We start from the raw sequence: 15289 nt of genomic DNA, 5'->3' as shown, positions 1-15289 counted from the left end.
AGAGATGAGATGAGAGGAATGAGGGTCAGGGTAATTCGGTAATTTTAGGACTCACCCAACGGATAGCTGAAAACGCTACTGGACTTTTTATTTATGGTGCTCCAGACCTCCATAATTGGATTGGGCGTTTTTGCCTTGTCCCAAAACGCAACTTTTACCAAAAGTTGCGTTTTTGCTTCACCAAACGCTTAATAAGTGATTAAATTCACCATTTCCTAACAGCTTAAGCTTTTAGGACAATTGGTAAGTTAATATGGTATCAGTGCAAAAGATTTTGAGCTCGATCCTTGACTTTACTCTTCCTCCTATTTAAAATGTTAAATTCCCACTTGTTAGGCCCTCACTTATTAAGGGGAAGTTTAGGCCCACAAGTGAGGGGGAGTGTTAAACTTTACTCTTCATCGTTCTGCTATGGTAAGAACTCTTCACTCCTATCTTCCTCTAATCCATTGCGGCATTGATGTACTGCATAAGATAGGGCCATTGGAGGTTAGGTTCTCGAAATTTGTAAGCCTTGGCATCGTAGACCTAGAAGTGCTATTGATGTTGCATATTCTAGGGAGGACCGTGGCTTTGTATTGAATAATTAGGTGTTGTGGAATTAATTTATGTATTTTTTGGAGACACGTGATTTTTGGTTTATATCATTTGTAAATGTGTTATGGAACTTTGACTTATTGTGAAGATTTTATCATGTAGATATATAGCCCCACAGTTTCTCTTGAAAGTTCATGTTCTCATGTCTTGGGCCCTTTTGGGTTTGGGGCGTGAAAACTGGTGATTTTCAAATCTTTTGATTATGATGAGATAATAGCATGGGATCATTACTAGTATTGAGATGGCAATTTAATCTCTGGTTGTATATTATGTAGCAGATTTAACAATTAAGTTCCAATTAACCAAATTATGTAAACGACAATTTCAATATTAATCACCACAGTGAACACCATATCATAAAACAATAAACAAAGTATAAGATTAGCAATATGGTGACAAAGAAAAAAAAAACTCAAAAGAAAACTATCCAAGAGGAAAACAACAAACCTCCCCAACAAGACAATCCATTTAAATAGTAGCAGTAGCTTCAACCTCGATCAGCAATGTCCAAAGATGCCATCTTCAGATCAACTTTGGTTTCTCTTTGCCACATTCAATCCTCTAAACAAATTACTAAGATTTTTACTAAAATTTTGAGCAAGGAATAGGGATCCTTTTCATTTTCACCGCCTTATCAACAAGTTATGTATTACTCATGTACACAGTCCACCTTATCCATTTCATTTTACTCCTACTTTTTTTGTCAATATTAAAAAAATAAAATAGATTGACTTTTTAATATATTCTCTTTCACCACTGCTTTTTTTTTTCTTTTTCTGTTTTTTGGTGCAATCCACATTCGTGCTTGTGCAATTGATAATCGCAATCAAAGGAAAGACATTAGAATGTTGTTCTTGTATATCCATAAGTGGAAGTGTGGCCATGGTAAAGGTTAACACTATAATTTGATCCTAGAGGGTTGTTCAGCCAAAAGAACTAGTCTCGCCAAGTTTTACTTCAAGTAGCACAAATCAACCTTTAAGGAAAACACTTTGTGTGATTTTATAGCACTATGAGATTGTTCCTAAACTCTTCTTTGTTTTATGTTCTTGCTTATTATTCAGGATATTGTCTATTGAATCAAAAAGTGTTTTACATGAAAATGTTTCTAACATACCATAGATGGAAATGAAAATTTTGATTGATAACACAATATACTAAATAATAAATAGTTGATTAATGAAAGGTTTAGATAAGCTTCCTTGCTAAAAATACTTATTTAAAAGGAAGTACACAAGCAAATAGAAAAGTAATAAGTTAAAAAAAAAAATTAAAAAAAAAACCCTCTAGTTTAAGCAGCAAAAGAAAAAAAAATTGTCATAAAACCAAAATAATAAGTCTAGGGTCACAATATATTCACAATTATTAGTGTGGCCTATTGTAATTAATGAATAGTAAAAGTGGTATCAATGATACCTTGTGAACATGATGTTGCTTATCATATGAAAAAAATTGGTATTCCTATCATTAATTACTCAACAACAAAATAAGCACCAATTAGAGGAAAAGGAAAAGTCAGTCATAATTGTGGCCCCATGCTCATCTAATGTAATTCACTATCTTAAATTTAAGGGCCAATTGTGATCAAGATCAAGATTCTACACAGGATTGGTGAGATGGTCACATGGATTAGATTGTATATTGAACTGAGAATTATAGGATTCTACTTTTTGTTGAAAATGGGTGTAAAATCACACACACACACACATATATATATATATATGAAGAAAAAAAAATTGGTATCCCTAACCTTACTCAAAAGCAAAATCAACACCAATTAGTGGAAAAGGCAAGAGCACCATAATTGTAGACCAATTTTTTTTTTTTTAAAGGTAGCCCCACGTTATTTATAGTAATCCACTACCTTAAGTTTAAGGACCCACTCTTGTCAATAAAGTTCACATGGTACATTATGAATTCACACCATGGTTGTCAAGATCAAGATCCTATATAAGATTGGTGAGATGGTCATGTGAATTGGATTGTTGGATTTAATCAATTCACAGTTCACACTAATCTACCCACTTACAAGAATAATGAATTTCTTCACTTACTGCAAGTTCGTGAACTTTTTTATAATTCCTTTTTCTTTGTCCTCCATGATATGGGACCCTGGAAAAAGACAATTGAACCCAATCTGATGCTTACTAATGGAAAATCATTAAACTTTCACTGAAATTAATGGCTACATATGAATAAACTCATTTTACAAATTAGAGACTATGATTTCGAAGGTTGTTGGAATGATTGTGAACCTTTAGATTTGGGTGTGTTTTAGCGGACCAAAATTTACTTGATCTGATAGTAGGCTGGAATTGGCTCAATACATTAAGGAACGTTTTGGATAGGGACCTAGGAAATGTAGCGTGGAAATTACTGTTTCCATTTTCCCGGGATACACATAAACCTACCTAGAAACCTTATAAAATTGAAGTCATTTTCTTAACAGGCACCATCTCTTGGGAATGGTGCAACACCAATCTGGTTCTCATTCCACAAATCTCTAAACGCATAATGAAAAAAGAGTTACTACTGCTAATGAAAAAAAAGGGTAACTGGTGAATACAAAATTCTCAATACACTACTCCACAAGCTCTACAATGCAATTGTATCTCTGTACGAACTCCTAAGATGTCAAAAGGATCATATCACAAATACAAATCAACTTCAAGGCATAGGCTTTTTGATTATTTGATTACTGTTCCACACAAAAGTGCACAAGCGAACATTTTAATACATGAACAACCTGCTTCTAAAGCCAAATTGTTGATTTGACCTTTAGCAAACTGAGTGATTCAAGATTATTAAGACTCCAGTGCATCTTTCAGCTGCAATAGTTTATCTTTGGTTTGTTAATGATCAGAAACCCAAAATTTAAAAGAAATATTGCTTATATAAATAAAATTCACCTCTTAACAAAAGCAATCTGCGTTCTTCTGAAATCACTTCCCTATAATGAAAAACTTGATTAACCAGTCATTCACATTCAAACAACAAAAGGACGTGGAAAGAAGAATTTACAGATTTACATAAAGCCAGTTGTTTCCTATTCATCATATCGCATTGCTTGCCATTGTTTCTTCTTGACATCCATGACATGTAAGATTCAGGATGTTGACTAGAGCCTCATATATAGGCCCTTTTGTAAACAAGGACAATGCTTTGGGTGGGGGGAGGGGGGGGGGGGGGGGGCAGAGAGAGAAAGAGAGCTTTGTTGTTTTGATATATAAAACTTTGCTATTCTGCATATGGAGCCTTTTCAATTAGCTATCTCGCACCAGAATGTAAGAGATGGCTATATGAGGTGCATCCTTGCTTAATGATTTTCACTAGCACAACCTACGGTTCTCCAATAAGTTTAGACTGCATAAGTTCAACAAACAAGGTCGTAGCTTCAGGACAAAGGGCAGAAAATACAAAAGCAAAGCTCGAGAAATAAAAAAATTCAACAACAGGTTTATTGCTGCAAATTTAATGAAGGACAAATTCAAGAAGATTTGGTCATTGGCAATATTAGTATGTAAAAAGGAAAAACTTACTTCCCTTGGCAGTTCAAAATCCATGCTTGCATCCCCAAGTGCTCACTGAACATCCTTTCTATGTCCTTAGAGGTCTATTGTAAAGCAAGGAATGTTTTCTAGTGGCTGGAATTTAGGACTTATTCAGGGTAACCAGCATCATCAGAAGTAAGTTCACAAAGAAGGCATAATTTTTTTAATGATTAGATTTATGATGCTTTTAATCACAATGGACATCAATGTAATAATCTAAAGTGAATGTATATAGTAGCCTAACCTTAATTTCAAGTAGCTATAATATGTTAAGAGGAATTTCAAAGTCTATACATTAAACAAGGGATGAACATCACAAGCTACATGAGCAATCAAAATAGTAGTCAGAATGATTTTTTTTTTAAATAAAAAAAGGTGACTATTAGGACAGACTGTCCAGCAGCAGAATGCTAAGTCCCACAGTAAACTTCACTACTATGCCTTGCAACTTATTTAACTTATAAGCAAGATGAGGAGCAAAAAAATGACCCAGAAAATATAATCCTAATTCCTACAACAAACAGAGCTACCAAAGACTATTCAAATGAGAAGCAGAAATAAGTATGGATTTGACTGTCAAACAAACAAAATGGAAGTTAAAGGAAAAATATACCATACAATAAATTTGGGAGACATCATCTTCCTCAATTTCCTTTGTGAATGGTGGTGTCAAGATCATGTTCATTTCCTTCCTCAACCGAATCCTTGACGTCCCAGAAGGGGTTTCCTCTTTGAGATTGATCTTATCTTCCTCATCTGTCAGAAATAATCTGCCCACAAGATATATGTTAATCTGTTGGTCAAATGCTAATTGTAACATCTAGAGGACTTTGTCTAAGATCTGAAAACAAGAATGACAAACAGAATAAGATTGTTTTGAGAATTAAACATAGATTACACTAGGGGATAAGCTAGCTATGGCATTGTCAATGATTTTAGGAGGACTAGCCGCAAAAGCTTTTGAAGGTACTCCAAATTTCCTACAGAGAAGAATACTGTTCAACACAGGTTTCAAATGTCTAAATTATAAGCAATAACGGGTCTTTTGCACCCTAATTTTTTAAGTAATGGGGTTTCCTTTTGCCTGATGCTAAGATTGAGTCAAACCTAATGAGGAAAGAAGATTTTGCATGATGTTCTGATTGAATGAGACCAAAACATTCCTAGGTTGCTTCTGTGGCCCTTTCTCAAATGTGCATCCATGTGTGAAAATTTGATCATCACAAAATGTACATACCTAGATATTAGAATCAGATGTTTGGTTCAAATGAGGCCAAAAAGAATTAATTACTTAACATGAGATTATCAAGGATGGACAAATGATAAGGTTAAATAGACAGATGATTAAGAAGAAAATATCGAGATATACCTCACAGTAGAGGAGTAAATGATCCAACTAACAAAGCCAAGGTATATCATATATGTAGTTTCTCCTTCTTTCCTGCTGGTAATGGGCCTCTTGTACTTCAGACTTTTTCATGTAAAGAAATACTTCAGACTCTAAAACAAGAAACAAGCATATGATATTGCTTTATAACTTGATAAATAGCTATTGCCTAACCCTATAACTTTCGTACTTAATAATTAACAAAAGCATTTTAAAGCCTTGAGGGTCCCTCTCTTTCTTCTTAAGACTAGCGTTACATAGATTTCTTTTCATGTGATGCCAACTTAGATTGACTAAAAAAGAAGCCAACATGTCAAGTTAAAATTTGAGTAACATTCATTCAGGTATTATTCTTTTCTTTTCTTTTCAAATAGAGAATCTTCAACACATTCACTCATTCTGGTAAAGTTGCATATAGAGGGCATACAAGATTGAACCATTCGTGTCAGTGTCTTAGTGAGTTTGGTCAAAATCTATTAAATTAAACAACCAAAGTTGTGATTATTATCTTTTTGAGTGAATTTTTGAGAGTTGAGTAGGATCATTAATTGAAATTTTGGTGAAATAAAAGAACATGATGAAGGTGTTACCCATGACTGGATCAGAATTGCAACGCCGAATCAAGCTGATTCTGAACTTTGCTGACACACACAAACGCAAATAAATTTTCATCATCATCATCCAAAAATCTGACCTTGAATCTAAATTTATGAATCCTGAAAGGGGGAATTTCTTGTCTTTTATACCCAAAAAAAACTATAAATCAATATAATAATATTTTGCTTGAAATTGATTACTTGTAAATAAACTCACAATGACAATGACTGTGAATGAAGAGACCAACAACTTTCAACCAGTGACACTCATTAGGGGACCAGAAAGCTGCATCCTCAATATGCATTGCATAGGATCAGTAAATAATATTAAACAAATGGCACCACATCAGCACTTCCAAATGTGTCTTTCACCAGCAGAGGAAATTAACTAACATCATGGAAATAATCATGCCACTATCTTGATTATCAATTCTATGCAAATCATAATGAATCTTTTAAACTGTTCTAGAGTCTAGACTCAAATCCATGGATAGTGGGCCAATAACTAGAGCTTGAGGTTTACCAGTGGAAAACATAAATTGGTATTCCAAAGGTCACAAGACAGTAGTACTGCTTCAAAATTTAAACGAGCTGAGAATTAACAATTATGGAAGTACATGTTTCAAAACATTAGGTTTCTCTTTGTTGAAGTCTGATCAATGTGGCCAGAACCTCAATCAGTTTATAGAGTCACTCAACAAATTTATGGAGATTAAGATATCCTATTAAAGCATTAAAGACTTTAAGAATTTACTCAGAAGGACCCATTTGTAGTTATTTCTATATAAAAAGGTCATTGATTTTATAATTGTCAGGACAAATGTTAAAATCTTTTAAATGAAGTGTAATCAGAAGTTGTTATTTACTAGAAAGCACGGACACTTCATTTAAAGAGCCATATCATGTCGTATCCGTGCTGTACCGGCCGTTTTATGTTATAATTTTTCAAAAATTGCTCTTGTCACCGTGGTAAATTTAAATTGCCTAATTCAAATTACTGAGAATCTAATTAAAATGTTTAATCTGTGGGATTGCTTCGCAATCAATTAGAATATTTAATTGATATATTTAGTAAAATAAAAGAAGATGCCCAAGGACTAGATTAGACTTGCAACACTGAATCAAGCCAAGAATGAACTTTGCCAACAGACATACTGACAAAAACCATCTTTAACCATCATCATCCAAAAATCTCAACTTGAAGCTAAAATTCATGAACCCAGAAACACAGATCACAGGAACCATTTTTCTTCCTTATCTTTCTACCAAAAGAAAACCATATGAGTTATTTGAGATTAGTCTTATATCCATAGCCTTAAAAATCAATAAAATGAGCAATTCCCATATAAACAGGAAACTGTAAATGAATCAGAAAGACGTAGGTAGACATTGTTTGGAGTTGGAGTTGTTTTCTCTCTACACATATGCAAATGAATGAGATTTTTAAGGATATTTATTGAACTAATGAAGCAGTTAAGCAACAACATCCTATGCGTACTAGTTACGTGTATACGTACAACAATATACAATATAAACCGCTAATTCATATTACTAAGAGCCAGATAAATTCATCAACAACGTTTTTTCTTTAAGTTTTTGCAAAGTAAAAGAAGAATCCAAAGGAGAAGAAAAAGCAAAAGAAGTTACCTCTGGGATGTGGAAAATCTTGGACCAGTCCTATCCTGTCTCTCTTTGTCTTTGGCAACGTTCCTTGAGAATTGGACACAGTGTGATGTTCAAATTCTGGAACGGAGTCGTACGAAAGAACTAAGAAGTTTGGCAGCAACTTTAACTTTAGGCAAGCGTTAATGCTCAACCAGGGACGGAACCAGACTCGAACTTGGGGGGGCAGGCCACAGTATTTTGTTTGATAATTTTAGAAATTGGGATATCAATGCCAGAGAAGGCAAGGTGACAATATCAATATTGGTTTTTCATTTTTTATTTTTCATTTTTGAAAAAAACTATACTTTCCCTAATCTACAAATAAAATTAAAGTCATAGTAGTTATAGGAATTTATTATAGTTTTAAAAACTGGATTGAACAACGAATCGAAAATGAGTAGTTTTTGGCTTTTTAGTTGAACCGATGACATCATAACTATTATAATTATGTATTTAACATTATAAATACATAAAAATTTGGCTTTATTCTTTTCATATTATTCTATACCCAACCTTTCATAATGCTATATATTAATAACTACAGTTCAAAGTTTAAACCCATATCAACTACTAAATTAATATATCTGCTAAAATATTGGCTAATTAATAGCATAAGAGAAGAGATATTTCAGAAGTTGCATATCTAAAAATCAAATGATAATGACGATAGCTCTCAAGCAATCAAATGATAAGGGGTAAGTCTATCTTTTCTTTCAAAAAAATGATAAGGGGCAAGTTATACATAATAAATTTCTTTCATCGGGGGGTTTTTTTTTTTTTTTTTAGAAACGTTTTCCATCAATTAGTAATAGCCACAAATTTCTTTCATCGGGTTTTTTTTTTTTTAGAAACGTTTTCCATCAATTAGTAATAGCCACAAATAAACTTTTTTGCATCATTTTATTTTCCTTTTTAAGTGCTTATCACATATACAGATAAAGACAAATCTAAACGTCACAAAGCCTGCAACAATTTTTTTTTTTTTTTTTTTTTTTTTATACAAGATAGAATTTCGACTCTAGCCTAATCTAAGTGTAAATGTGTGTAAAACTCTCTCCTGGAAACTTGAACCCGACCCTTACCTCTCACACTCCACATACATTTATATCTGTAGAGTGACCATCGCACTAAGGGTGTGCGGTGGTAAGCCTGCAACAACTTAAAAAAAATACTACAGTAATAAAATAGAGAGAAATTTAGAGAACTCATCAAAGCATACACAATAATCACAGAGAGAGAGAGAGAGAGAGAGAGAGAGAGAGAGATCAAAAAGGGGAAGGTGAAAAGATCAGATCAAAGAAGACAGTGATCAAAGATAGGTCTGTCACTGTGCTTAACTCTTAAAGATGTGGCATTATAATAATATTACAATCTCCTTCTCCAATCCATTCTTCCCACACAATCAAATTTCCAAATATGAGAGATTTTAAATTTAGGAATGCTATTATTATTCTATTGTCTTTCTTCTTCATTTCGGATTCTTCTATTCCCAAAAATTCATCACTTATCTTTTTCAAATACTTCCCGTTCTCTATTTGTAATGATTCGAGAAATCGAAGTTGAAGAGTTTAAGTGCTTGATGGCATCTCGTGAGTGGTTCGCAACTTGGCCAACTTGCGATCTGACTCGTACGATGCACTGTCAGCCTGTTTTTTGTGTTTTTCCTCATTTCTTTGCTCACACTATATAAACTCACATTACTCACGAAATTGTAAAGAGAATTTCAAAGAGAAACCCCTAGAAATCCATTTGAGAGTTAGAAATTATACACCCACAATCCTCTACACATTTCTCTTACTTTTCCTCTACTCCTACCTCTCTAATTACATATCCTGTTAGAGGTTCTTAGTCCAAACATATACCTCATCCATTCTGAGTGTTGTGAGTTGTTTTGGGGCTCATGGGAAGCATTGGATGAAGCCATTCTTTGGTGGATGCAATTGGAGCTAATTGTGAAATTTGAAAAGCTAGTGAAGACAAGGCTTGGTGAAACCCGTTGATAGCTAGGACTTGGATGGTCTAAGTACAGAGGGTAGTCTAGGCTTGGAGGGTCTATATTGCAATCATTGTACTCCAACTTATTCACTAGTGGATTGATTTGGCTTGGATGGCCGTGAAGAGGTTTTCACGCCGAGTAATTCAGTTTTCCTTTTCGATAATACATTTTCATATTATCTTGTGTTTGCATCTCTTTTCCCTTACTTCTTGTGTTTTACATTTAACTGTTAATTATGTATACCTATGCACTAGGAAGTAGTCCCGGTTAATTGTGCTTTGTTTACTCTTATTTCACACTCAGTTAAGTAGATTAAAAACAATTAAGCCATAATTTTAAAATTGGAGGTTTAAACAGGCTATAGTAGTTTTACTATTGAGCTTTCAATATCTTTCATTATCATCATTTCCACTTACGTTGAAATAATTTAATGTTCTAAGAGACGTAAATCTCCCAAATCCTCTTGGAAACTTTACATTTGACATAAAGTCTTCAGAATCCAAAGTAAAATGTCTTAGGTTAATCAGTTTACCCATCCCTTGAGGCAATTTTGAGAAATTGCCACTATGAATTAAAATGTTCAAAATTTGTAAATTGCATAAATTACAAATCATTCTTCAGACAATCATTCACCACGATAGTTGAGTAAATTTAGATACCTCAAATGTATGAAATTTTCCACTATATTTGGAAGTTCTATTAACATATCACCATATACACAATTCAAAGTTAATGTTTGTAAATATCTAAAATGCTGGAATAACTTAGTTAGTTATAATAAAAATGAGAGTGCATAGATTTTTAGCACAATAAATGGACTCAACAAATTGGGTTTCTTCATAAATTTCTAAATGCAAGTGGCAGGCATATTTATAATCTAATGACAACTCTACGTCAGAATTGATTGCGAAGCATTCATTTTTTTACATTAATTGTGCAAGTCATGCACCATGTCATGCATTTTGCAATTTTTTATCTTGTCATCATCCTCATCTTTCTCAAAATCTTGGAAGAGACAGTGTATGACTAACTTTTCAAAGTAATCTTGTGCCATAATTTCCGTCTCCATATTTGTGTTTGACATGATATATCATTGTGCCATCCACATAAATACCAACTCATTCCTAAAAAAGACAATCTTTTGGAAAGATAGCACAATATGAGAGACACCATTTTAATTGTGAGAGAAAATCACAATAACTCAATAACAAAGGTGCAAAAAGACTTTTTATTTCATCATCTTCTAATTCCCACAAGTTGCTATCCAAAATACTCTTCCATTTTTCTTTACTATTCTTGAAGTGCATTAGACTTCCTAGAGTCTTTGTAGCAAGTGGCAAGCCTTTGCATTTCTCTACTATTTTCCAGCCAAGGTCTTCTAGTTGTTCACATAGAGTAGGATCCTTATAAAAAAAAAGAGTTATTTTCCTAAACATTAACCAACAATCTTCCTTAGACAAAACTTCCAAATTGATGATCTCTACACTTCCTATCTTATCAGCAACTCTTTTATTATGTGTGGTGGCTAAAATTCTACTACCTTAGGAACCATAGTTGAATGCTTCTTTGATTGGCACCCAATTTTTGTCATCTTCAGTACTCACATCATCCAAGATTATATAGAATTTCTTTCCCCCAATCAATTCACAACTTTTTTCCAATAAACTTTGCAATTCAGTAATGTTAGGATCAGCAACTCCAAATGCTTGAATGATTGCTTTGGCAACAGTACATTGATCAAAAGGTTTAGAAACACAAACCCAAATTCTTTTTGTCAAAATGGCCTTCACTTAATGATGATTATAGACTAGTTGGACAAGAGTTGATTTGCCAATACCACCCATGCCCACTAAGGAGATGACATAGGGCTAATAGCTGGTTGCATGTTGTTTATGTTCTAAACATGCATGTCAAATTTTGTTCACATCGGATGTTATTTACTATTCGATAAATAAACTTATTTTTTATGCATAATTTTAGACCACAAAAACTTAAAATTTAAATATTTAATTGATAAAATAGCTACTAATTTTTTGTCTTCTTGAAATTTTGTAAGCATATGAATGGAGGATATAACAAAAATATGTAATCTAACGGTTAGATTTTCAAAATTTACATATAATAAAAAGATATATGAGGAGTTTTTTAGAGTATATATCCCTCTAAACTAACTTTTTCCAACTAATTTTATATATATATATATATATATATATATATATATATATATATATATATATATATATATATTAGTGCTCAACATTCAATCCTAATAGCAGGGCGGTTCTACAGCCAGTCAAGGGGTTCAAATGAACCCCCTAACCTAGCGAAAAAACAAAAATTACATATAAAATATTTTTGTTTTGTTTTAAACCCTAAATTAAAATTTTGAACCCCCTAGCCCTAAATTTTGTTTAATCCCAGTTGAAATAAGATTTAATATGATCATTTAATGCTATTTTCACAATAATTTTACAACGCAAGTTTTAATTGGTTTTTATCTAGACCTACAAATAACATCACTTTTTTTACATATCTTTAACAACTTACCACCTAAATTTTGTTGTGAAAGTGCTCTGTCAGTAACTCTACTCTTAAAATTGCTGCTTCGCTTTTATAAATAAATAAACATTCTCTCTAGGCTATGGCTTACTATGCGATTGGTCGCAAAATAAAATTGTTTTTCCTTACATTTTTCTTCTTCTTTAGCAAGAAATTACCATTTTTAGTACACAAAAATTACAACACTATATATTGACCTCCTAAAAAAAATCTTGAAGCTGCCATTGCCTAACAGAGGATTTCAAGGATACAAGGAATCTGCTTCAATTATTATAATTTGATTGACAGTGTGTTTGCTTTTTCTTATTGTTAATTTCATATAGTGATATATGAATTATTTTTCTTGATATGTGAGTTATTTTGCTTATTTCATAATTATATATTTTGGTATAGGAATTATATGTTAGCTTTTTCCGTCCTTTTAAATTTATGAATTTTTGACTTGAAGAGTACTATTGACATTACAAGTTTAATTAATTGAAATATAATTGGATAGGCCATGCATTTCAAGACATTTGAATTTTCTGTTAAAAGTTTGAAATTGACTGTACTTTTTGAGTGTAGGGCAAAATTACTTACTATCAATCAAACAGAGAGAACACTGCTTAATTTAATAATTTAATCGGGAATTGAACTTTTGACCCTACACTTTATGGAGTCAATGCAAAAAGAATGAAGAGAGAGGGAAAAAAAAAAGAAAAAAAAAGTTGGAAATTTTTAGTTTTTAAATAACATTTTATGTATTTTTATACACTTTTCACTCACACGTATTTTTACAAATGTTTTCAAATAATAAGTTTTAGTTTTTAAACACATGTACTAAACGGGCCCTTAAGAGCAAAGGAAATATTTTTTTAAAAAAAATTTATGAAAGAAAAAAATTTATGACAACTTTTTATATTTATGAAAGTGGTATATAAATAAATGCTTTAAGAGCATCTTTTTTTATTATTATTATTTATACAAGATAGAATTTATACTTTAGCCTAATTTAAGTTTATATGTGTGTGAAATTTCCTCCTAGAGACTTGAACCTCGACCCTTGTCCCTCACACCTCACAAACATTTATACTCGTAGAGTAACCACTGCATCAAGAAAGAGCAGTGGTTAATAGCATCTATTAATACGACCAAAAAAGTAAAAATAAAAAGAGCAAAATCATCTTTTGAATTGTGAGACCAAAAAGTGACCAGAAAGAGAAGTTAAAGATGTACACCTTGGTATTGTCAAAGTAAGACGGTCTGTCCTATATATACACCTTTTTGAACCAAAGCGAAGTGGATGTGTTTTCTTGTAGTAAAGTTCAAAGATATGCATAGAATTCCCAATTGTTGATGATGATGGTAGTGCTGGTGGGGACGAGGGTTTTCTAGTCTAATGCATGCTTTAGTTTACTTTTGGGGCCAGATCCAGTGTCGGTAAAGAGCGGGGTTATGCATAGAATGGATTCAACCCTCAAAAGAGTTTCAAGGACACCTTTGTTGGTATCTTTTTAAGCAAAGTAAAACCGAAGATCTTGCATTGCACACCCAAGTCAAGATTTTGAATATGATGGATGGCTTGACCAAATGCTATACGATTAATTAGGACAATAAAAATAAATAATAATAAAAAAAGAGCAAACAAAGGAAATATGTGTTTTGCAATTAATTTATGTAGAAATATGTGTTTTGCATAGTAGTAAATCCTTTACTTACGTGTCAAGTTATTTTATTTTTCTTCTTTGTTGTTGAGATGGTTTGATAGTGTGTGTGTATATATCAGTGGCGAAGCCAGGATTTGACTTCAGGGGGGGCAAAATTTATATACATAAACATTCATTAGGACATGTATATGTATATTATTTACTTGATATAAAAAAAATAATACACACATATTTTAGTGATATTTTAATGTAATAAGACCTACATAATTTAAAATAAAATAATAGAACAATACTATTACTTCTTAAAATATAGAACTTTTTAAGAAAAATACTATATTTTTGGACTGAAACTCTATATTTTTGGACTGAAACTCTATAAGATAGCAAAATACTATACTATTTTTTCTTAAATTTGTTATAAGGCACCAGCACTTCAGATTCTTTTTGGCGGGCCAGGGGGGGCAGGTGCCCCCCCTTGACCCCCTGGCTCCGCCCCTGGTATATATATATATATATGTGTGTGTGTGCGCGCGCGCGCACGCGCGCAGATTAAACGAAGGAAAATGGTACGAGCAAAATAAAGACATGATAGAGTTTAGGAATTTCACATAGACAATAATTAATTTATAGGGTATATTCTTATATACTTATGATGGTAATAAGATTGAATTACGTCCGTGGTGGTTCTTTAATTTTGGGCTTTATTGGAAGCTGATAATGCAACATGTGGAGAATGCATAGACTATTGATATGAAGATGCGTATGGTCTAAACTTTCAAGGCCACGTATGGTTCCAACTAGAAATTAATTACTTGCTCAATTGGTGCAATGACAGCAATGCCAAATAATTTTTAGTCATGAAATTTTAGGATACCATATAGATTTTCAAAAAACTAGTCTATAAATATTATTTTCTATCATTCTATTCTTTTATGAAATCATTTAATTAGATTGCATTTTTTTATTACTTTTACTAATGTTATTTTAAATAATTTTTTTTTTTATTCTCTCGACTTGAATCAATTTACTCTTCTTAATTTGAGCATTAATTGCCCTCCTCTACACATGATTTACTCTCATCCTTTCATCATAAGAAAATTTTTTCATTATTTGAATCCTATTTTTACTTGTATTTCCAATTATCCTTTTTTTTTTTTTAAATAATAATTAGCCACTTATCCATCTTAAGAACATCATTTTTTAGACCCTCAATTTATGAACATGTTGCTTTTGAACATCCCAACATTCAATATTATAAAGCATAGCTAGTGTTAGAGTCATATTTTCTATGT

General features: G+C 32.4%; 1 long non-coding RNA gene across 13 annotated transcripts; it reads right to left on the bottom strand.

Moving 5' to 3' along the window:
• Positions 1-3136: 3136 nt before the first annotated feature.
• Positions 3137-8148, bottom strand: LOC142627378 (uncharacterized). 13 transcript variants are annotated; one of them, XR_012842830.1, is made up of 7 exons: positions 7779-8140; positions 6349-6417; positions 6126-6251; positions 5518-5648; positions 4137-4918; positions 3507-3960; positions 3137-3425 (listed from the first exon to the last, which is right to left on the bottom strand). It is a non-coding gene; the product is annotated as an uncharacterized LOC142627378 (long non-coding RNA). The 13 variants fall into 13 exon arrangements; XR_012842820.1 differs by having other exon boundaries at positions 3507-4918; XR_012842828.1 differs by having other exon boundaries at positions 3507-4918; positions 5518-5592.
• Positions 8149-15289: the final 7141 nt, after the last annotated feature.

Source organism: Castanea sativa, chromosome 3 (genome assembly GCF_040712315.1).
Source record: "Castanea sativa cultivar Marrone di Chiusa Pesio chromosome 3, ASM4071231v1".
Classification (NCBI taxonomy): Eukaryota; Viridiplantae; Streptophyta; class Magnoliopsida; order Fagales; family Fagaceae; genus Castanea; species Castanea sativa.
Note: the sequence above shows the minus strand (reverse complement) of the source record. Positions and strands in the feature narration are given on the sequence as shown.